This window comes from Protopterus annectens, chromosome 7.part0 (genome assembly GCF_019279795.1).
Source record: "Protopterus annectens isolate FY-2018-M chromosome 7.part0, PAN1.0, whole genome shotgun sequence".
Lineage (NCBI taxonomy): Eukaryota > Metazoa > Chordata > Ceratodontiformes > Protopteridae > Protopterus > Protopterus annectens.
Window position 1 is genome coordinate 142,704,766 of NC_056739.1, and position 23,734 is coordinate 142,728,499.

General features: G+C 41.4%; 1 protein-coding gene across 4 annotated transcripts in view; it reads left to right on the plus strand.

The window, feature by feature from the left end:
• LOC122806293 (F-actin-monooxygenase mical1-like) overlaps nt 1-23,734 on the plus strand; it is a 1,110,237-nt gene that overhangs the window by 181,859 nt on the left and 904,644 nt on the right. Inside the window, exon 1 of one of the 4 annotated variants that reach the window (XM_044076590.1) lies at nt 10,030-10,175. The exons of the other annotated variants lie outside the window; for them this stretch is intronic. The gene's annotated coding sequence lies outside the window, so the exon portion shown is untranslated. Of the gene's footprint in view, nt 1-10,029; nt 10,176-23,734 lie in introns of those variants that run through there. 4 annotated transcript variants of the gene reach the window in all.

Below are 23,734 nucleotides of genomic sequence, written 5' to 3' on the forward strand. Positions count from 1 at the left end.
GTGGTTAGGAGGCAACATTTGTAAGGAGAAGGTAAAGTGTATTATACTCTCTAGTGGAAGCATGGATAATTTGATACAGAGAGTTTGAATTAATAAAATGTAGGAAGCCCTGAGCATATATGTTGTTGGCTGTGTAAGGAACCAGATAATGCATGTGTAATTAAAGTAGCAAATTAGGGTTTTGGAGTTATAGACAGACAATACACCGAATACAACCTATCTGGGTACCTAATGTGGTCCCCAGTTGACAATGAGGGCGTTCTGTAGTTAATGATGATGTAGTAATTAAGCTTAAATATGCACTGTATGTCAAGCAGTTCAGATTCAGAATCATGAATTATTATTATTTTGTAAGGAAATGGATAAAAACAGATACTCTTTTCTCACCCCCCCCCCTCTTAACAGTTTGGACAAGTGACAGGGTGTTTTATCAGGACCAAGGAATGTGCCCAAATGCCAGTAAACCCTCCAGATCAGGCACTTTATTGCTCAGACTCCAGTGGAGCCCTTTAATGGAGGCCAGATCAGAAATTTTTGGGCAGGAAAATCTAATACATGAGCTTTGCCTAAAAGGGCACAATCGGGACAGATAGTGTTAGCCAATAAGCAGAAGCCATGAGGACAGAGATGAAAGCCATCCATTGCAAAGCAGACTAACCTATTAATCATCATCTCCCATTCCGACATTCAGTGGAGCCTGCTGGAATTACACCATTTAATTAGCTAATCATTAAAATTAAGTATTTTTGATTGGAATTATGACATCATTATTGCAAAAGGCAAATACTGCTCAAGTCAGTGTCTTACCTGCTTGAAATACAAACACAGGGAGCTCAAAAAATCCATCTGCTCCTCCTTCAGTGTAGAACATCGAAGGGTGTTTACTTTAGCATGGGGAACAGCAAGAGCATATTCATGCTTTGGGTGAACGGGCCTAACTGTTGAGGTCACATCACAAATCTTGGTGCCAGAGAGGCAGCTGACCATGCTTCACTCATCCTTGCATGACTTGGGGGGGAATGGAACATCAGTGTAGCTAACCACAGAGTCCATTATTAGCGATACAGTACCACGTGTGGCTCAAGCCCGAGGAGTCCTTAATGGTGTGGGCATAGAGTCATGGTGACTCTGTATGTGTTGGTGAAGGTTCGTGTGAATGTCTGGAGTAATTATTATGTGACTGGGGGGGGGGGGGGTCATCATTTAAGTACAGTCTAGGAGATGTAGCTAATGATTTATTAACAACATTGACATAATTGGCTGTACTAGCACTAGTAGTATGGTAAAAACAGGTTGGGCTCCAGACTGAACAAATGTCTGTGTCTGTCGCTAACTGTATTTATGAAGGTCAAGACTAGATGATTTTCAGTAAGCATGAGGCTGTTACCACAGTGCCTTGGGGTTCCTAAAGTAATACCACAGTGCCTCAGGGTTCCTAAAATAATACCACAGTGCCTCAGGTTTCCTAAAGTAATACCACAGTGCTTTGGGGTTCCTAAAGTACTACCACAGTGCCTTGGGGTTCCTAAAGTGATACCACAGTGCCTCGGGGTTCCTAAAGTAATACCACCATGCCTCGGGGTTCCTAAAGTAATACCACAGTGCCTTGGGGTTTCTAAAGTGATAACACAGTGCCTCGGGGTTCCTAAAGTAATACCTCAGTCCCTAGGAGTTCCTAAAGTAAAAAGGCTGGAAACAGAATGGGACTTAACAATCTGTGGACTCATGTCAAACGTAGGTGACCAGATGGCATGAATTATCACAATGATTCATCAGAGAGAACCCACAAGTGTCACCTACAGTTTGGGTGAATGAACAGGTCAGCAGGTACAGGTTTCGTGACCACTGTGTATTGATGAGAAATGCACAAAAAATCCCACATTTTCACTGACCAAGAGTAAAACAGCTAGTTGTCATAGTGGTGAAACAGCAGTAGAACTTGCTGTGCTCCGCTGGTCCAAACCTAGATATAAGGGCAAGAGATAAACATAATTCACTTAGTCCAGAAGGTCACCAACAGCCTCCATAACCAGCAGGTCAACACTATAAGACATGGGGCCACCAAAACTAGCTACTTGTTTACCAGACATATGCCTGTGTCAGCTTGTTACAGACTGTAGTTTTCCTACTTAAAGGAGCCAATTAGAAAAAAAAAAAAAGATAGAAGAGCAGACAGCCATTTATTAGCAAGCTCATGAAAATGCCAGCAGCCAGATCGGGCACGCAGGAGTGGAACAGGTACTATGGCCAACAGGCCCAAACATTAGTATTAGTCCCAAACTCCCTGTGAGTTGGTCCAAACACAGATATGACCTCAGTCTACTCAGCAAGGTAATCCATAGCCCAGCACTCTTTGGTACTGGGCTATGTAAATAGCCCCTTATGTATGAAATGGCTACCTAAATGTGAAAGCTGTAATCAGAAACAAAAAACAGTGGACAGCCAAAAACTCCTCCAAATAGCAACAAAAAAAGCAGCAGACAGCAAAAGCTTCAATCAGCACAAAAAATAAATAAATAAGTAAAGGAGACATCCAATTGTTAGATAGCTCAGGAAACGCAGTAGCCAAATCATGCAGGCGGGGATGCCCAAATCATGCAAGCAGGGATGCTTCCAAAAGTGAGCAGCAGCCAGTCCTCAGTAGCCAAATCATGCAGGCGGGGATGCCCAAATCATGCAGGTAGGGATGCGTCCAAAAGTGAGCAGGAGCCAGTCCCAAATTACTCCTCTGACATCCAGTTCTGACAAAGATGAAGCAACGGCAAGACAGAAACAATCTACTCAGTATGGTAGAATGACAACAGGTTGAGTACCCTGCAAATCATATAATCACCCATCCTGAAGGAGACAGTCTGTAGTGCCTTCATAATCAGAGACCAAGATGCTGGCACACGGGAGAACAAGCCTTTTTTCACTCCTCTAGACTTTATCTTGGATCAGACTGGATCTGAGAATAAGATTATTTCTGTGAATTTTTACAGCTGATCACCATATTTCACAGCCTGAGGTATCCGATGGAAATTGACTAGTTGGAGTTAGAATCTAGGGTATATCTGACCTTCTAAGTGCAGTGGGTTATGGAAAGTCCCATGTATCATAATATTGCACTGTGAACTGGCACTAAAGCTTATTAAATTCCTCCCAGTTTTCTGAATTCCCTTCATCATATCTTGAATTTGCCTACTTTTAGTTGTTTATTGGAAATTTACCACCTCACAAGCTTCTGGAATTGCACCAGCACATTGACACAGTTGTTTGTACGGTGCTTACTAAAATGTGGCATTGCTACAGGCTTTTCGGTCAGCTTCCCCAACATCCACTATACCATTGCCAAATCAGTCCGTATGTCCTTTCCAGAGTACACCCATCCCCTCACCTCCCTCTGTAACTTACAGTATACCTCACATTATCAAAAGTATAAAACAGAATAAGGAGATTCACTAACCTCTCAGACATCTGCATCCACCTTTGGCTTCTCCCTTCTACTAATGCTTAACCCACAGCCCAAGAGCCAGCCATATTTCTGTTTACCACTACTTTCAACAGACTTTTAAATCATGACTTCTGCCTCACTGGCCTGGCAGCATGCCAATGTCCTCAACCACTACCTGCTGAGAAACAGCCTGCCTGTCTCTTTAAAGATCTAGTGCAGTGGGTTGAAATAGAATGCTGCTGCATAAAGCTTCCGTTCAAGCCAGGTTGCAGAGTCACACCTTCGTGTGATGTCATGCTGTGCACTTGTTGTCTAATTCTTATAACTTAATGAAATACAAATATTACTTTAAAATAGCCATGACATCACAGCTAAAGTCCCTGACCATCAGAATGCCCCCTGGGAGGATAATATTTGGATGCACAGCCAAGTAACATAATTTGGTGGTTTCCACCAGCAGCACAGCTTCAAACCTATTGCTTTACAGTAAAACATAATCTGAGGTCAGATACCTGCCTTTAAATGCTGTTTGCTCTCTTACTGTAGCTCTACAGGTATTTCAGAGGCATTTCTATTAATTTCAACTAAGTCTCGATTGCCTGTAGCATCCAAGCATGTAGGCTTTGGTTGCAGTTAATCCTTGTAGATGATGTTTAAGGCTGTGCAGCTGGTACTTACACATGGGGTGTGTGGGTATATTTTTTCTGAGTAAATGGTGTGTGTTATATCTCCAAACAGTCAAGGGCAGAAAAAATACATTTTCAAAATGTTTTGCTACTGCGGGTTATAAGAGACCATGCTGCAATTGACTGGAACCGACAGTATCCACCTGTTTGTGTCATGAAGATGCTGGGGATGATGAGTCACACCACTGCTTGAGTGCCAAAGACATATGTACAGCATCAGAATTAAACTTAGTTTTTATTAAACATCAGTGGCTGTTTGAATTGAAATTCCTCACAAATACAAATGAAATGCTCACATAATCAGAATGCTGAAGGAAAAACATCATCTTTAACCCCAGAGAGAGCTTCTGTTTTATTAGCTACAACACAGTAAAGTAATCTTTAATAAAGCTAGTTCCAGACATTTAAAACTCTGTGTCCCCACAGAGGTACATAACCTTTCAAATTTACAGACCTTCAGAAACTCCCTACATGTTCATCATTTCTCTTCTGCTCAATGCAATTTTCTCCCACACCTCTCCCTACGTTGGGGGGTTGCTAAGGTTACCACAACGTTTACACAGTGTGTAATCACTCTGAGTTAATAGACAGTCGAGCATTATGGTAGGGCTGTTCTGGAACTGAAAAACATTTTGTGGTGCCCTTTATAAATAGCCCCAATTGTATTTATAATGCACAAGGTTTATCAGCTTGTACTGCAGTAATACTTCTATTTCTTCCATGCGATCCTCTGTCTGTACTTGCCTTATATTGTTCTGCTTCTCACACAGCAAATAGCATCGTGTACTTAAAATCAAATCGTATCATCTTACATTTTAGCCTCATTCTGTTACAACAACTATGTACTACCAAATGCAGTTGTCATGTATCCATCCTGTAATCACTTCTATCAATTTTTGACAGTTTGCTTCTTCAAAAAGGGTGACCAGTGCACTTACAAAGTTAACAAATGTAAAGTCAATATTCATCTTTTTGTCAGTATAGCTGACACCATTATGATATGTATCACTCTGTCCTACTTTTGTGCAAGCATACCACGTTTTTCAGGTTTTCATGCTTTGGTGATGTGAGTGGGTTTACTACCCTTTGTGTAAAATAGTGATTCTTCTCTTCCTCCTGAACATCCTAATTATACAGTTCCCATCCAGGTATATGTGACCGCACAGTTGTTTGTAAGGGGAATGCTTCCCCATACTTCACTTATACTATGGCAAACATAGGTTTTTATTGCTTCCCAACTCTTTATTTCTACCTGATATGTAGTTATTCTTTTGAAACATGCTTCATCAGTCTTTCTGTCTTAGTTCTGAATCATATTTTGTGCAGCTTGCGCAAACAAGAGCTGTAGATGTGATGCAGAGGTGCATGGTTAGTCTCCTGAATAGTGCACAACAAACATACATCAGCATCCACTGATTATAACTGCTTCAGTGAGTGGCATCTGTGGTGACATGGGGCACCAGTATTTGTTGTGGCATAATTCAGGAAAGAGCCCTCTCTTTATCAGCTGCACATTTGTGTGTTTTATTTTACTGACATCAGCAGCTCAAAAACTTTAATCATTCAAGCCACACTGCCTGTCTACAGCGAAGCAATGGGTATAAGCATAGAATTTGTGTAAAATGAAAAAGAAAACCGTTACCATTTTATGTGCCTTAAATATGGCCTCCTCCTCCCACACAAAGCCATACACACTAATGTTAACTGGTGAACAGGGGCCATTATTTGTAATGGAAATGAAATCATCATGCAAACAATAAACTACATGGATGGCTTGCCTTAATATGCAAAAAAAGGTTTTATTCAATATTTGTAAACATTTCATGTGGGTCACTTCATTACAGTGTCATTGTGGGTTCACACTCCAGCCATGTCAAGTGTGTCATTTATGATGCTAATAGGTGGTGATTTTACAAGTATTGGATTGGATGCCCTTAAATAAAACCAAGTTAACTGTAAAATTCTAAGTGAGTTTTACTGCTTTTACTTGAATGCAAATCACATAGCCTAAAAATAAGAATGGAATTTTGTTTTCCTCCCACTAACAAACACCATTGTTCATCACGGTTCCCCCACATGGCTGTATACCGTGTTGTCCTCCTGACAATTAGTATGTACCGCCCAGATGTACAGGACCTCTCTATGTCTATGAACTTTGCGGGGGCATTTACACTTCTCATCTTTAGATCATGAGCAGAAGTCAGAGTGTCACTGCTTTTGTTTGCTTTCCTGTCTGAGTTATTTCGGAGATACGTAAAGAACTATCATAGTCTGGCCATGTTTTGAAATGTTCACCCCCATAATTTCAGTTTACACTTTGCAATATCCCTGATGGAATGTACCTTTTCACTGTATGTTGTTTCCCAGAGGGGTAGCTACCTTGTGACTCTGTGACATCACCTTTCATGAAATGTGTTGTACTTTATTAGTACAGAAATTCATAAGATATTGTCACAATCTGGCCTTCAGGATATTTAAGAAAAAGCAGTAAAAGATGACCATTAACCTAGTGGATGTCGCATTCTAACTTTGCCATTAACTTAAAAAATGCAGCTATTTCTTCACATTCTCCACCCATAAGTGCAAATGCTGTCTTTTTTATAGCTGAGAAAGTTTAGTTCCACATTTGCTCAATAGTTTCCTTCAGTGGTTTGACATGTTGCGTTGTGTTTTTTGTAATTACCTGGCATCTGCTGTGATGTGTACATAAGCATGTCTGAGAAATTGCACCATAATAATAAAGCTGTGCTAAAATTTGTTATGCTGTATTGCAAACGTTGTTAATTTAATTTAGGTGCTACCCACCTGTGGGCAAGTTCCAGTATTTATTTTCAGTATTTTTACTTAAAATTGATCTCGTAGCTTGATGTTCACACTGTTATGAGTTTGACAGCTGTCATTTTCCTGCACAAGGAAAATTTGCACTGATGATTGAAAATATCACCTTGTATACCACTTGTAATCAGTTTCACTAATTTTCTTCTTATGGATAAATATAAGCTAATGAAAAATGTATTGCCCATTCATAACAATAGAAGACCAGCAGTTATAAAAATGCATTATTTACGTAGTTTCTAGGGACACATAAGGATTCATCTATCTATCCATAACTCCTTTTTTCCCGTTTTTGCACATGGGGTTATGGTGTCCTAGGTTGTTATTAGACTAGCAAACAATAGGGCCCTTAAAAGCCTAGCTGTGGACCTTAGACCATTTAGGTCCCAAGTTTTATGAGTGTCTTTATGGAGGAGGCATGTTAGTAGGGAGGTAACTAAAGATTTGTGGGGGGGGGTGTTAGTTGTGTCACATCAACAGTGGCAGTCATCCAATGTGCTGAATGGTAGCAAGCAGGTTGACACTAAGTCCCTGAAAACTGAGTTGGCAGTTAGTGTGTAGCAGTAAGTTTGTCTTGTTTATTTGCATACACAACTTTGTAGGTTAATGTATAATAAAGGGTTTTGTGGGGGATTTGCATAGCTAAACTTTATTGTATATTACCAACTCTATGGTATATATAAACTGGAGTGAGTGAGTGCTAGCTGGTGAAACAAATTCATTGACTTACAGTGTCAGTCATCTTGTTTGGTCATTGGCTGTGCATAGGTTTGGAGTCTGTGTAGAAAGACCAGTCAGTAATTGTGTAGCATCTTCAATACTGAATCTAACTCACCAGTGCATTCATCCACTTACCGCATTTCAACATTTCTTGCATGCAGCTTGTGTGAATTTATTATTCTGGCCAACGTCCCTTTTTATCTTCTTGCAGCGTGATACGTGACTGCGTCCTTTCCTCATGCAGACCACATTTAATGTGCTGTGCGATGTTACTTTCTTCAGTTCAGCTGCTCCGTATTTCCTAATTTTTTTTCACTGAATATCTGTTACTTCTGCCCACTACATATGGTGTTAATCAAGTGACAGCAGAGAGAAATGCTTACTGTCTTGTGACGCATTGTTGACACTTTTTTTTCTTATTAGCGATGTGACGTGGCACTTCGAGGTATGGTCTCATTGAGAACCTGCACAGCAGAAGTATCATCACTTTCTCCTACATCCCCTTTGATGCTACCTGGTATCTTGCTGTGTTTTTGTTTTTCCCGCATTCTTGTACTAATCAGAGATTTTTTTTAAGCCACAGGACAGCAGGTATAGTTACTGGAAAAACATATAGTGACCATCCATTATTTTCATTAACCCAGATAGACTGTAAGGCTGCGGGGTTAATTAAATGAAGAGATTAGTAGGGCAATTAGAATAACAAAAGATTTGGGTAGGAGACCAATGCCATTTAAGCCTCGGCAGAGTTGGTTGTTTTCAAGGAGTAATTAATAACACTATTCTTCTGTTTTTCATCTGTAGTCTCAAATCGCAGGCCTATAACTTAGAAGTCTGTATTGGAATCTGTCTCAAGTCTGTTTTCCCCTCTTTGGAGGAGATCCTACTGACAAGTGCAGTGTATTGTCAGTCTCGTTTTCAGTTTTATATTTATTGTAGTTCTTGTTTACCGTGTAACTTAACAATTCAAAAATGAACAAAGTGTAATATCAGGACTAGAAAAGATAGCAATCTATGGAGTTAAATTCGCAGTGAACACATTTTCAGAATGAGCAAGGTTTCAATCAGACGGTAATGAAAACCTGGACCAGAAGTTCCTAAAGGATGCCAGAATCAATGTAACCCTATATTGTTACACATCTCTTTTACAGAGTAAACTGCCGCAACAATTAAATAAATAATCGTAATATGTGCACCAGTGTGGTAAAGTGTTAATATTTATCTACATACCAGATAAGTCCAAGAACAATGGTTCAAAAGCTACCAAAGTTCCAGTCACAGGTTTGTAGCAATCCAAACAGGTCAAGCAGACGTTGGCAGTCACAAGCAGTCCACAAATACAGATATTCAAAAGGCTATCTGAATGGGCTTTCATCCCTGAATGAATTCCAAAGAATGACAAGAAATTCATTACATGTCAGAGGGTGGGGGACTGTAGGCATCCAGTATGGGACAGAGCACAGAGGGAGTAGTTACAGACTGAGCGTGAGGCAGAGTTAGGATGTATCGATGATCGTCATGTATGCAGCGAAACGTGTTCTGTTCTCACATTCTTTTGTTTGTGTGCAGCAGAACTTAAACATGCCAGAGTCGCCCTTTAGCATCGCTGTTTGGTATCCCCCCAGTAAGGGACACTACGTTAAAAAGCACTGCATGATCCACCTTATGTTAATTAGTCCCCAAGTACCTGCAGATATTTGCCAGTGTCTGGCCTCTGACATCCTACCTTGAAATGCCACTGCTGAACTGTAGGAAGGTTCTGGATGTTTTAATAAACCTTAAGTTAATGTTTTTGTACTCCGTGTAAGCTGATGCATTACACTGGTAAGCTGTATGCAAAGTATACAATGATATGGAAGCTGTCAGTGTTAAGCTGTATGATACAGCTCAAAGGGATTCTCCTGGCCACCAAATTCTCTCTGTCCTTCCATCTGAAACAAGCCTATCTTCATTGTGCCTAAAGATTTTATGTAAGGAAATCATTTCCTTTTGTGCTATCTGAGTGAATGACCTAATGTGGTGATGCCTCCCTAGGCAGAGATATTTAAATAATGAGTCTAAAGAGGTGTAATTTCAGAGCCTGGTTTCAGTTACAGATTGCATGAGAGCTTAGTGCAGAAAGTTAGGCCCCAACGACAAACTAACCCCCTCTACTCAAAATGCAGTGTCTGAGAACAGTACGATGATGAGTTTGTCACAGGGAAATGAATGCTGAAATGTAACTAATAAGGCTTCTACTCAATGAGGATTTTCACATTGTCTCAGAGAAAGTTACTGCAGGAAGTAGTGAATGAACATTTTGGGGCGGGGTTTAGCAGGAGATGGAAGAGGGTGGTGTGTGTATCAGCAGCTATGTGAGTTTTAGAGTTCTGGAGCCCAAAGTAAAAAAGAGTTTGGTTCTGTAGGTTGACTTTATTCCGCTTTAATACAAGAACTACTACAAGCCTTTAGAGCTATGCCTACCGTAAGGGAAATTCTGAAAGGTGAGCATCACTTCTAAGGTAAGATGCAAAGATGTGAACTGCTTGCAGCTACTCTGGCAATATTTAATTCTGTTTGTGTTCTTATACCTTGTTAGTGTCTAAAATGTGCTGTTATTATTAGCTATAGTACATCATCAAATATAGATTTACAACATTAAATTTACATGTTGTATATGCTGCTAGGGATGAACAGTGTGGGCTGTATACTAGTAAAGAGCTACAGAGCGAGCACGTAGCTGCTTGTTAGAAGTGGAGTGAGAACAGAGACTACAGTTACAATAGGAAGTGATACTGCAGTGATTGCGCTCACAGTGTGTGAATAAGCAGTAGCAGGCATTCAGAGCGCTTAACATGTGCAATAGTTTTAATTTACACTTCACTGATTTCATTTCTGAGACTTTGTATAATACTGCCTAAAATGCTATGGTGCCATGGGTCAGAATGTGCTTTCATGGTGCTGGTTTCAGGTTTGTCTCTCATTTTCTCTTGTTCACTTCTATTGTCTTCTGTACTTAAATGATCTTCTTTTTGTCAGGTTAGCAGAAGTTAAGCATCATCCTGGCATTGTTTCAGGTTCCCATTCGAACATACATGAGCAGGACTGTCCATTACTGCAGCTGTCTGTCCGTTCCCTAAGACATCCTAACAAAACGTACAGAGATCCTGTTCTATTGTTGAATGGACCCCTGTCAATTGAAGTGAGCTGGTTATGGGTACTCCTATTGCGCTGTGGCTTTTGGGGGGGATTCTGCCTCCTCCTTCTGCCCATGAAGCGCATTGCTTTGGTGGGGGTGTTGCAGTGTATAAAGAAATTGTAATAAGAGTTAAGTGCAGCAGTTAGGACAACCTGACAGTCTAATGGTTTGAATAAAATGTGCTTGATGTTGTGAGCCACTGGTCTTAGGCTAGGAATACATTAATTTATCTTAATTTGGCTCTGTAGTGTGTACCTACCTACGTGCATTTATTTATTTATACCTCCACCCTTAACCATTGCTCTCCACCACATCGAAATCCCAACTGACCTATTTGTTCCTCCTTGGGGCAAAAGCCAGCCGACGCATTCTTGAACCAGCTTATCACTCAGTGGGCCCATTTATTATTTTCACAGGGCATGAGCTCATCAGTACTTTTGTCCCATTTCAGACGTCAGAGTTGGCATTCGGCAGGCCTTCGTTAACATGATCCTCCCTACAGTCGCTGGTGGTTTTGCTGTAGGGATGCACCCCAGGTAGGCCTTTGCCCCTTTAGGATCTCCTTCCCTAGCTTGTGGCATGAGTGATCTGACCTGATAACTGCTACGTGCAATACCCCAACATGTCCTTTTGGGGTTCATGGTGGTGTGAGCTACACTTTATCCCTTCGCCTATAGTAGGCAAGCAGGCATCAGCCACTCACTTCCACCTTCCATGGTTCTTGTAGTGCCTAACCCATTAATCGAACCCGGGTTCTCTGGGTCATAGTCAGAGCTTTATCATCAGCATCACAAGACCACAGTTACCTGCTTTATTTTGAAACTCATTTGAACTAGATGTGTTTTCAAAGCTACCACATCAGATATTTATTAAAAAAGAAAAGAACAAAGCAAAAAAAGTCAGCAAAAGTGTCGTAACCAGACGTAGTAAAGAGATTTCAAGCAAACTTGTTTTCTGAAATTATCCATGTTATCAGTTTGCATATTGAATGAAGATAGAAGCATGTGAGAACTGCACATATTTACTAAGTTCATAACATGTGAACATGGTAAGGTGAGAAGTTCAAAAGATGTGATTGTGGTAGGAAGCGGGTAAAGACTGCATGTACTTACCGAGTGCATAGGATGTACACATAGTAGGAGGCAGATAAACAGAATGAAGCTGTTCCCAATACTGAAGTGCTGATTTGGGTCATTATCTGAAGTAGCACGTGGGACCTAGAGGCCTGTATGGAATATACCCTGGCAGATTTGTGCACTGACATTAGTAATCCCTACCTCTGCATGGTACAGACTGCTCTATATTGTTGGTTGCTTTACTGGTCAGTCTGAGAAGGGTACTTGTCCAACCAAACGGTGTAGACTGTATGCTGCAGTACTATGTGGGATTGCAGTCCTGAACTGATCATGTAGAACAGGAGCTCCTTCCAGGAGGCACCATGGGTTCACTTTTAAGGGATGGAATATGGACATAAGTGATGGTTTCCTCCCATTATAGGATGAGTGACCACTCACTCTGCCACTGTATAGATATAAGTTCAAATTATGCACCACTCACTTACAGGCACCATGTAGAATGGACAGTCTCCCACCTACTGTGCAAACAGGAGCCACATCTCATCCATAAATGCCCTGTGCAGGGTCAGGGGTCATGCCTAAACCCCATGCAGTCTGCAAGCACCAAGGTTCATTCCTAAACTTCACCCACTGTACAGACCTAAGAGGCCATACCCAAGACCCTATCCTGGTAGTACCCCAATCCCTTGTGCAGGCATAGGGATCACGCATAACCTCCTCCCAACTTGCAGGCACCAGTGTGGTATGAATAAATTCCCACTTACTGTACTGACACCATTGTAGTAAAGCTATTCCCATATATTGCACAGGTACAAAGCCCGTACTGGAGCATCTTAAGAGAGTTTCTTACAGGATTCATATAAGTTTCAGGGCTATTTTAGTCCAATAACCATGTATGCCTTATCTAAGCTGTAACTCCTTTTGCAAGGAGAGAGAGAGAGAGAGAGAGATCAGTTAATCCCAAGGTAAATTTAGGAGAACCCATCTAGTCATTCAGGTTTAGTTTGAAGGAACACAAAGTCCATTTCTTTCTATGTAATTTGCTCCATGGGCCCAATTCCAAAAGACATGCTCTCATTACATGTGACCACTGACACTGAGAGCAGGATGAGACCTGGTCTTTTGGAATGTGGTCCATGTAGCAGGCCTGAGACTGAAGTAAGTCACTTAAACTGAGAGCAGGTCTTTTGGAATCGGGACAGACTTGCACTGACAGCAACTCTTTGGAATGTGGCTCCTTCTGCTTTCCAAAGATCCTTCTTCCAGTTCTTTTATCTCTTTTACAAAATTCAGTACATAAAGTACAGTTAATATAGATTTTGATTTCCATTTTCTAGTAACTAGTTGCTTTTTTGACGACCAATAATACAAAATGTAATAAGGCCTCACTATGTCCAGCTAATTTAGATCGTGTGTCTCCGTTCAGAACTATCATTTCCTTAATTATCGCCATTTTCTCCCCAATATTTCTGACAGAATATTCTGCAGGGAATTTTAAAATCTGCCAGCTAATTACATTCCCAAAAACAGTTATATTTTTCTTCCCCATCACGCCTCCAATATTTGCTATCTACTGGAGGAAAAATTCTTTGAAGTCTGCTTGCGGTACAAAAATATATATGCAAACACTTCCAAGCAAAAATCTTACATCTCCTAGAGTTTATTGCATAGTTGGGAGCGGGAGTTGTACAGATGTCTATCTACATACCTCTCTACTGTACAGATTTTCGTGGAATGTCCAGATTCATGCCTTATATTTTTGGTCCATTTTTCATAAAATTGTGGTTTTCTGGCAAATTAGCGGCAAATCATTAAAGATTGAAGTTAGAAAGTAATGACACACATTTGAGTTTCAGACTTCGTACCCTTCAGAAAATTCATGCTAATGCAAAACCTGTTATTCTATCAACTTTCTAACTTTGTAAGAGCAATATTTAAAAACTGTCCCTGTTTGTACCACTTTTTTCATGGCTTTGTCCAGATTTCTTACCTCTAAGAGGTTGAGGCGTATGTCCTTCTAGTATCCCTTTGTGAATTGTTTATCCAGTTTCCCAACTTTATAATCTCTGATTGATTCTTATAGTTATCATGCAATATTTTGTATGCCCTAATTATTCCCTTTTAAACATCAGCTGCTGTTGCAGATTCAACTAAAAACTCTACCAAAGCAGGATTCCCCTATCCCTTTCTTTTTGCCTATACTTTCATATCAAACTTTGACAGGGAAGGCAGTCTCTAGCCTGCAGTACAAACTTCTTCTTCTTCACCTCCTCCCGCTCTGTTATCCTTCTCTCTCTAGTTATTTGCTCCCAGTACCTTGGTTCCTTTGCTACTTTTCTCCGGTAAATTCCAGCCCCCTCTTTCCTATTGTCTGTACCCGTATTTGCAGTCATCCCTGTTTGCAAAATCTCCTTTCTCCATCCCTGTGTTGGCTTTGTTCTCAGAATACTTTCTTAAAGTTTACGAATATAATATTCTGTATGGTTGTTGTTATTTTTCAGTTTGAATTATAACCTTCTGCTTGTGTTTTGTATATGAACCTTAACTGCCTGTGTCTAAAATATCCTTTCAAATCATGTAATTCTAAGCCACCTTGTTCTGTTGTGAGAATCAGTTTATCCACTTAATCCTTGACCTCTTTCCCAGGCAGATAAACACTTTCAACTCTATTAATTACTATCAACAGAATCACTATAGTTAATAAAAATATGTCTGATCTGTATATAGATCTATCTTACTATCCATATTGATAAACAAAGCTTCCATTTTCTCAGTGTTTGTATCATCTTTTGTTTAGTCTCTTCCCACATAACCTTAGCTGCCATAACAGAAGCCTTTTTAATCCATGCTTGTAAACTTCATCTTGTCATGTCCCCATAAATATGGGTATTGCTGAACCAATCTGTGCATGGGTACATCATTTATGGCTATGGATTTATCAAGTGCCAGGTGTCTTCACCTGCAATTAAAGGCAACTTTTCTTGAATATCATACCAGTTTATATCCTTAAATTTTTCAGATTCCTTTTTTTTTTGCCAATGGCTCTAAGAATAAATCAGACACTACAAATAACAAAGAAGAAGACGACACCCCTGTTCGGTTCCTCTGTTCAAACACAACTTATCGGAGAGGAACCCTCCCACTTTAATTCTTGCCTTCAATCCCAAATATATCCCGTATTTAACCTTATTATTGTATCAGGGAATGCAAATGCTTCCATTGCCTTACTCATAAAATCCCACCTTACTCTGCTGAATGCTTTCTCAAGACCATCACCAACTACACTGGTATTGTCTTACATTCTACTTCCCTGTGGATCATCGGTGTTCAATTAATGTCGTCAAATGTTTGCCTGCCCTCCACAAAACTACACTGATTATATCTATCAGTTTCGGTAACAACTTTGACGTTGCTTTACCTAGTACCGATAAAACTCCCTTTATAATCTTGTTTAAAATTGAAACAGGTCTGTATGAAGCTGGGTCTGATGGGTCTTGACCCTCTTCGGGTAATACGGCCACAACAGCGTTCTTCAAAGACACTGGTGCTTCTCCTTCTTTTAAATTGTTATTAAAGAAAATCTTCCAGATCTTTATCACTTTCTTCCCTCATAAATTCCAAGCTTTCACAGGAAAACCATTTATTCCTGGACACTTCCCTGTAACTGATTATACATCACAGTTTTTGTCTCATCTCCTCCTGTATTAACTGTTAATTGTTGAGCCTCGTCTACCTCCAACCTCGGCATTTGTACGGCTTCCATAAACGTTTACATTTGTGCCATTTCTTGATTTCAACATTTCTTTACTTTATACAAATGTTCATAAAATTTCTGAAATATCTCTGATACCACTATAGAATTTCTGGTTATTTTTCTTGTCATAGGGTTTCTAAGTTTGGTGACGACCCTTTCTACTTTATGCTGCCTCTTTGTGCTAAAAGTTTTTGTGCTCTGGAGTTATCAAAAACAGTTGCTTTACAACAATCTTTCTAAACCCATGCATATTATCGAGGTAGTGTCTTATTTTCTCTTTAGCACTCTGCAGTTGCTCCTCTTCTTGTTCTGTGAGATTCCCCCTATTCTGCAATACTTTAACCTTTGTCAGCCCCTCTAAATAATTCCTGTTACTTCTTAACAATGTCTCTTTCTCTTTTATTCTACCAAATTTTTCAACTCCATTTGCATTTTATCCCACTCACTAAGTTGTATTTAACACTGAACCTTGTCAGTCCTGATATGTACTACTAATGATTTGAAACTAAATATGAGGACAATCTTTTATAGCTTTTAGAATTCCTGAGTTGTCCCCCTTGGATTATGAGTCATTGCTGTTAGTCTCTGACCATAAACACTGTTCTCGTATTAATGAATCTGTTAATCTGGGGAAGACAGTTTGCTGTTGTGACCCAACTGGCCACATGGATGATAGATGATCGTTAGTCTTGTGAAAAAAGTACAGATAAAATTTGTGTTTACAGAGTGCCAGGAATACCGTCCCCACTCCATATGTTATAAATGGGAATCCTCTTCAGATAGATACAGTCATTATAGAGTCCTGGGTACTTGTATGGATTGTTTTCTCGTTCTATCATCATGTTTCCGCTACAATCAGGAAATCCTTCTATCCACCCAGTTAATTTGCAAGAGAACGTCTTCAAGAGCCAAAGAAGTCATTCTGCCGCTATCTTTCCTTATCAGACCCATCATTAAATCTAGTGCCCCTTTTGGTAGGTATAAATCCAAGTATATTGCACAACTGGAATTGCCCCAAAGATTTCTAACCAAGAAAATTAAAGTTCTTAAATCCTTCAAGTACCCCAGTAAATTAGCACAGCTCTCCTTATGCTCAGTAGCCTTCAGGTTGCTGCAAGATGACCTGTTCCTGCTTTTCAAGCCTTGAAACACCCAGTCCAATCTGACCTCCTATTACCTCACAAAACTTAATGGCTCTACAAAAACACACATTAAGGACCTAAATTTACACCAACAGATAAACAAAAATGTATACTTATTTTCCCGCCTTTCTAAGCTAGTTTAGTCCAGCTTTCAGGTTAGTGCTGAATTCAGGGCTGTGTTACAAGTTTCTGTGTTTGCCCATACCTTACTTGGATAGAAGGAGGTTTCTCTGTTCACCTGTGAGAGAGGGGAGCTTTGAGCAGCCTATCTGTCCGTGGAGGAGGACACAAAGTCTACTCTTTAATTTTTCCCTTGGAACTAGACAAACTTTCAACTTAAGCACTCAAACCATTCACTTCTCATCCCGGCACTAGCTCAAAACTCATAGCAAACACTAATAAACCTTATGACTAGACCCCCCTATACTGTAAAGGAGGACAAGGCTCTCTATTCGACCTTACCAGCCAATCAGTAAAACAGTTCACTGTACCTATCCAGGCATGTCCAAAGGGCAGTTTCAGGTGTACTTCCTGATCCAACTGGCGAATCTGTGCATTTTGAGGCAATGTTACAATTGCCTCATGTACACAGACAACCCTCTCCTCCTTCCACCAAACACTAATACATATGAGAGATGTAGTTATACAGCCAAACTGGAGGCTAAGCTTTCTCAACCCAAGACTGGACCAGACAGTCAAGAGGAGAAGGGAATTATTGCATCACACCACCAGTCTCACATAGACCCATTGAAGCAGCACTGGAAAAAAAACGCACATAAATACATGAAAACCTACTCGGAGGCTCTAAATACAAATCTACAAATGCAACAGACCTCCAAAGCAGACATCCAAGCAACATCCACCCCCAACACAAACCATGAAACACATACTTCACAAAACCAGTGTGCCATGCAATCACAACCCTTAAGGCAACATAACATACCCAACACACTAGTAATAGGTGACTCTATAGTCAGGCACACTCACTAGGCTGAACAAGGAGAAGGTTACTGTTAGCTACCTGTCAGGTGCCAGGATCTGCACATAACACAAGCACTCAGGTCACTCCAGAACAAGTAAAAACATGACTTTGTTATTGTCCATGTTGGTGTGAATGACCTGAACCATACCTCCCTGCACTACATGAAAAGAGACTTGGAGGAGCTCTCTGATCACATAGCCCAGGCCGGTATGACCCTGACCCTGAGTAGCATCCTGCCCTCACCAAGAATTATACCACGGTATAGAGAAAAAAATATCAATTTCAACAATTGGCTAAGCTTCTGGTGTCATTCATGGGGGATCCAGTGTCTGTCAGCCTGGAATGACATGCTCGACAAGCCATGCTGCTTCACTAGAGACGGCTTGCACCTGTCACCCTTAGGCTTTCGAATACTGGCCAAGGCTCTTGCCACCCCCATAGTGCCTTTTTTAGGCAAGGCTCAAAAGAAAAACCCACTGCCTTAAATAGCACAAGTAACAAAAAACTGACAGTAATGCTACTCAGTGCCAAAAGTCTAAACCTCAAAATGTACACACTCGAGGCACTCCTCACTATGGAGAAAATTGATATATGTGCAGTAACAGAAACCTGGTTTAAGGCTCCAGAGAGCACCCCAGCACTACCAGGCTACAACTCATACCATACATTTTGGCTACAAAACAAAGACCAAAATGCAAAAGGCGGGGGAGTATCCATATTCATCAAGGATACCCACACCTCCAGGTTAGTGGCACAGCACGATGCTTCACAAATCATCCACGTGCAACTAACAATAGGCAAAACTGCTATTCAAATTATAGCTTGCTACAGATCACCCACCATGTCCCAGGACCCCCACTCCGCATTCCTGGGAACACTGGGAAACATAAAGGTCCTACCAAACACCCTTTTTATTGGGTGATTTCAATTACCCAAACATTAACTGGGAGAACTACTCCAGTACAAACTCCCTTGCCCAACATTTCCTAGAATTTATAAACTCAAATGCCCTGGATCAACTGGTCAACACCCCCACCAGAGGTGACAACATCTTGGACCTGGTCATCACCAACATGGGCGACCGGTGTTCCACACCAGACGTCAACCCCTCAATGGTTAGATCTGACCATAAACTAATCACTCTGGATATCCACATTCTGCCACCACCCCCAGTCAAAGAAACCACAGTGAAAAACTTTTCAGAAGCAAACTTCACATTACTTAAGACCAAGGTGGTAAGTTTTAAAGCCCCCATGCTAAAGGATAATGCTGTCCAAGCTGCAAAATCCTTTGCTAATGCATTCTACGGGCACCTACACAAATGCATGGATTGTGCTATCCCAGACAAAACCAAGACTCACTCCTTCAAGAAAAGGAAACCAGTCTGGTGGACCCCTGCCATAAACAAGCTATACAATAGAAGGAGGAAACTAGTACAGAAAAGAATAAAATCCCAAGAAGGGAAGACATCCCTGATCAGTATCAGCAAGAAACTACGTTCCCTCATAAAATCATCCAAGGCTAGCTTCAAAAGAAAAATTGGTATGGACTCCAAAGATAGTCACAAGGCGTTCATTAGCTATGTCTAGAATCTTTGTGGCAATTCTCAGATCTGCTCGGAGTTGGTGCAGAATGGCACAAAGTACACTAAACCGACTGATATAGCCCACATCCTGGCAGACAGGTTCAGTGGAAATTTCACCCCCAAAAGGGCCCATAACTGTACCAGAAGAATGTAGTGCTCCTGAAATCGCAGACACTCAGGTTAAAACAGCCCTTTCCAAAGCCAAAAACACAGCATCAATGGGACCAGACAGTGTCCCAGGCTGCGTCCTACATGAGCTCAAAGATGAACTAACCCCTCACCTAAACACACTGTTTAAACTCAGCCTCTCCACAGGCTATGTGTCCACAGAGTGGTGCACAGCAACGGTTATTCCGCTCCACATAGGTGGAGCTACAACGGACCCCGTGAACTATCGCCCTATAAGCCTGACTAGCTTGGTCTGCAAAGCTATGGAGCGCATCATCATGGAACTCATTAACAGAGACATTGGGAACCTCCAAACACTGGACCCTACCCAGTTCAACTTTGTTAAGAGCAGATCATGCCTCCTAAACCTGTGGACTTCTTTGAGACAGTTACCAAGGCTATAGACAAGGGAAAGGTGGTCCACACAGCCTACCTAGACCTCGCAAAGGCCTTCGACATCATTCCCCACTCAGGTATTATAGACAAGCTCACCAGCCTGAACATAAACCCCTACGTCATGAGATGGGTTGCCAACTGGCTCACGGACAGAACCCACATGGGAAGAGTTGCGGGAGCTAGGTCTGACTGTAAACCGGTTACAAGTGGCGTCCCCCAGGGCTCAGTCCTAGGACCCCTCCTGTTCAGCATATACTTCTCAAAGGTACATGCAAGCACAGGAGGACTATGGCTGACGAAGTTCCCAGACGACTGCAAACGAGAAGCTATAACTGACTCTCCGGCTGACACAGACGTCCTCCAAAAGGGTCTCACTGAGACAGATACCTGGTGTCAAAACCATGGCCTCAAGCTAAATGCCAAAAAGTGCATAGTCATCCCCTTTGGAAAAAACAGAGTACCCACAAACTATCACATAGGTGGTAGCCCCCTAAATACTTAAGACGTAATAAGGGCTCTGGGGACCCAAGTAGGTAGTAACCTCTCCTTTGATAATCACATTGCCAAAGTGGTTAGAAAATCCTTCTATGTGGCCCACCTAATCACAAAAGGGTTAGCATCCAGATCGAAAGAGGTCATTGGGCCCCTCTACGCATCACTCATCAGACCTGTCATAGAGTACAATGCCCCATTTGGGATGTACCTTACAAGACACCAGAAACCACTGGAAAGACCACAGAAGGTCCTCACCAAGAGGATCACTGGCCTCAAGCAGATGCCCAATGCAGCTCGACTGAAGAAACTCCAGCTGTACTCGGTTGCAGAGGTGATCTCTGCCTGACGTGCAAGGCCATGTCCAACCCAGAATTGATGGACATGCTCCACCTAAAGAAAACCATATCCCCTCAAGCCACACGCTCTAGGGATCTAAACCTCACCACAACAATAAATAGGACATGCAGGAGGGATAGATTCCTGTCCCAGAGACTTCCCATGCTCTGGAAAAAATTTCCAATCTACATTAGGCAGAGCTCCTCGCTAACCCTCTTCAAGAGAAACCTTGACAAGTGGATGGGAAACAGAAAGTTTACCCCAGTGATCACTTCAATGGCTCTGCTGGACACAGGCACAGGGAACTAATATAAGGGGGTGGCGAAAGCCGACACATTCTGGCTAGGCTTATAAATGCCTTCGGGCAGATAGCCTAGTACCTAGCTATGAACCTATAACAAAACTCGCTGGAGAGAGAGGTTCCTAAATCAACGCATTCCTAGCCTGTGGAATAAAACCAACGTATTCCTAGCCTGTGGAATAATTTACCTCTGCAGGATAAAGAACTGCTTTGGCTACCTTTAAGACAAGTCTTGATAACTGGATGGATTAGACACAAATTTACACCAGGGGTATAATGTATGGCCCTGCTCGATTTGGGAGGTGAGCATTATTAAGTGTTTGAAAAGGGTGGCAAAATCTTTTAACTTTGTCTGCTTAAAGGTGTACATGGTTAGGCATCTTATGGCCCCCGTGGGCACTTGTGTAGTATGTTCCTATATATTGTAATGTAACTAGCAAAGTCAAAAGGTTGAATTTATGTGAGTGGTGTTATGAAATTGCCTCGGAGCTACTAGTTACTGGTATTTTTATTTCAAATTGCAGAATTAGATGACTAGGAAGGAAGACGGCTGTTTGAAAAGATGTCAAAGTTAAGTAGGGGAGGGTTCTCTGTTTGTACAAAACCATTCTTGCTTAGATGTGTGTATAGGGAACAGAACTGTAGACACACAGGATCATAAGATATTACTGGAGACAGCCCCAGTCCTGCCTATCCTATACCATACAGCAGTGGAAACTTTGCATTTCCCACTCCGGGCTGCTCTCGTCCCAGGTTTGTTTGCCCGCTCCAGCTGGAAGTGCCTTCTTATCTAAGCTACCACTTTATGGGGGAGAGAGGGTGTGGCGCACCTTGTGAGCCTACTAAGCTCAACGGACTCATGTACTTCAGAGAGGAAGAGATCAGTTGTGCCAGGCTGTGGGTAGGCATCTGGTCTGCACTATGTTTATTATACACCCTCTTCACAATTCTGACTTGCCTGGTGGATATGAAGCATTTCTGTTATCCAGAGAGACTCATAATCTTTCTTTCAGGTTGCTATTTAATTGTGGCCCTTGCTTATGGAGTTGGCTACCTACTGGAGGACAGGGTGTTCTGCATTGATTGGTTCACAGAAGATGGGTACAAGAATGTAACCCAAGGCACTAAAAAAGAAGGCTGCACCATTCTCTTCATGATTTTGTACTTTTTTTGGCATGGCCAGTTCCATCTGGTGGGTGATTCTTTCACTGACTTGGTTCCTAGAAACAGGTGTGAAATGGGGCCATGAAGCCATAGAGGCTAACTCTTAGTATTTCCACCTTGAGTTATCTCCTATGACCCCATGTCCCTACAATGAGACTCTCCAATGAAATGGGGCCATGAAGCCATAGAGGCTAACGCTCAGTATTTCCACCTTGCGGTAATCTCCTATGACCCCATGTCCCTACATTGAGACTCTCCAATGAAATGGGGCCATGAAGCCATAGAGGCTAACTCTCAGTATTTCCACCTTGCGGTAATCTCCTATGACCCCACATTCCTACAATCAGACTCCCCGATTCTAAGTTCCCAACCATCAAAAGAATATTGACACATCTAGGTATTTTTACTTTAATTGTAGCAGCCCATAACTCCAGCTACCATACTAGCATACAACAACTAGTCTGACACCACGTTACCTCCACACACAGTAATTTGACTCAGACATCTAACATCACTATATCACCATCCCATCTTCAACGTATGTATACATCATTTTACTCACTATTCACCACTTCCTCATGCCACCATACCCACTCCTTCTCTAAAATACGATAGGCACCTATGTAAATTCTTAAAAACACTGGTTTCTGTCGTCTCCAACTTAGCTCTCCGTGGCAACATTCATCCCAACCCTGGCCCACATACAAATCCTCACTGTTCTACTACTGCATATTTCAAACAGATGCAATGCTTGACAATCCCCGCTAGGGGCAAATCTGACACTTTTAATGTTAAGGTTTAGAATTAGAAGATCATTAACAAAATCCAGGACCTATATGCCAGTCTAGCACTATACTCCCCAGACATAGTCCTACTTACCGAAACTTGGCTTAAACCTGTCACTTCCAATAATGAGATTCTCCCTCCAGGATACAATATCCTATGGCTCGACAGATCAGGGAAAAAGGGTGGCACTGTTGCCTTTCTATATCAAAATCATCCAACACTAGAAGCCTCCAAACAAAACATCCCATCTTTTGAGAAAGCTGAAGTATTACTTACCAAACTTACCCTGAACTCAAATAAACATATTAACCTAATTGGAAAACCTACTAAGATGGTTTGACAAATCCTTACCCCAAGAAATGATTATCCTAGGAGACTTTAATATAGACTGGACAGCTTGTAGTTCTCAAAATCCCACTAACCACATTAATCTGTATAGCTTTACCCAGCTCATACAAACCCCTACCAGGATCAGTGAAATGTCCAATAAACAGTTTGTACTAGACTGGATATTAACTAACCAATCACTACACAAGTCCAGTCTGGCTGTCTCCCTGACTGCCTAAGTGATTATCTCCTGACCTACATAATCAGACAACGAACCAACTCAAAGAAACCAATAACTTACAAACAAATAAGAAGCACAAAACAATTTAATCTCAAAAACTTCATCAGTTCCCTAGTCCAATCCAACTGG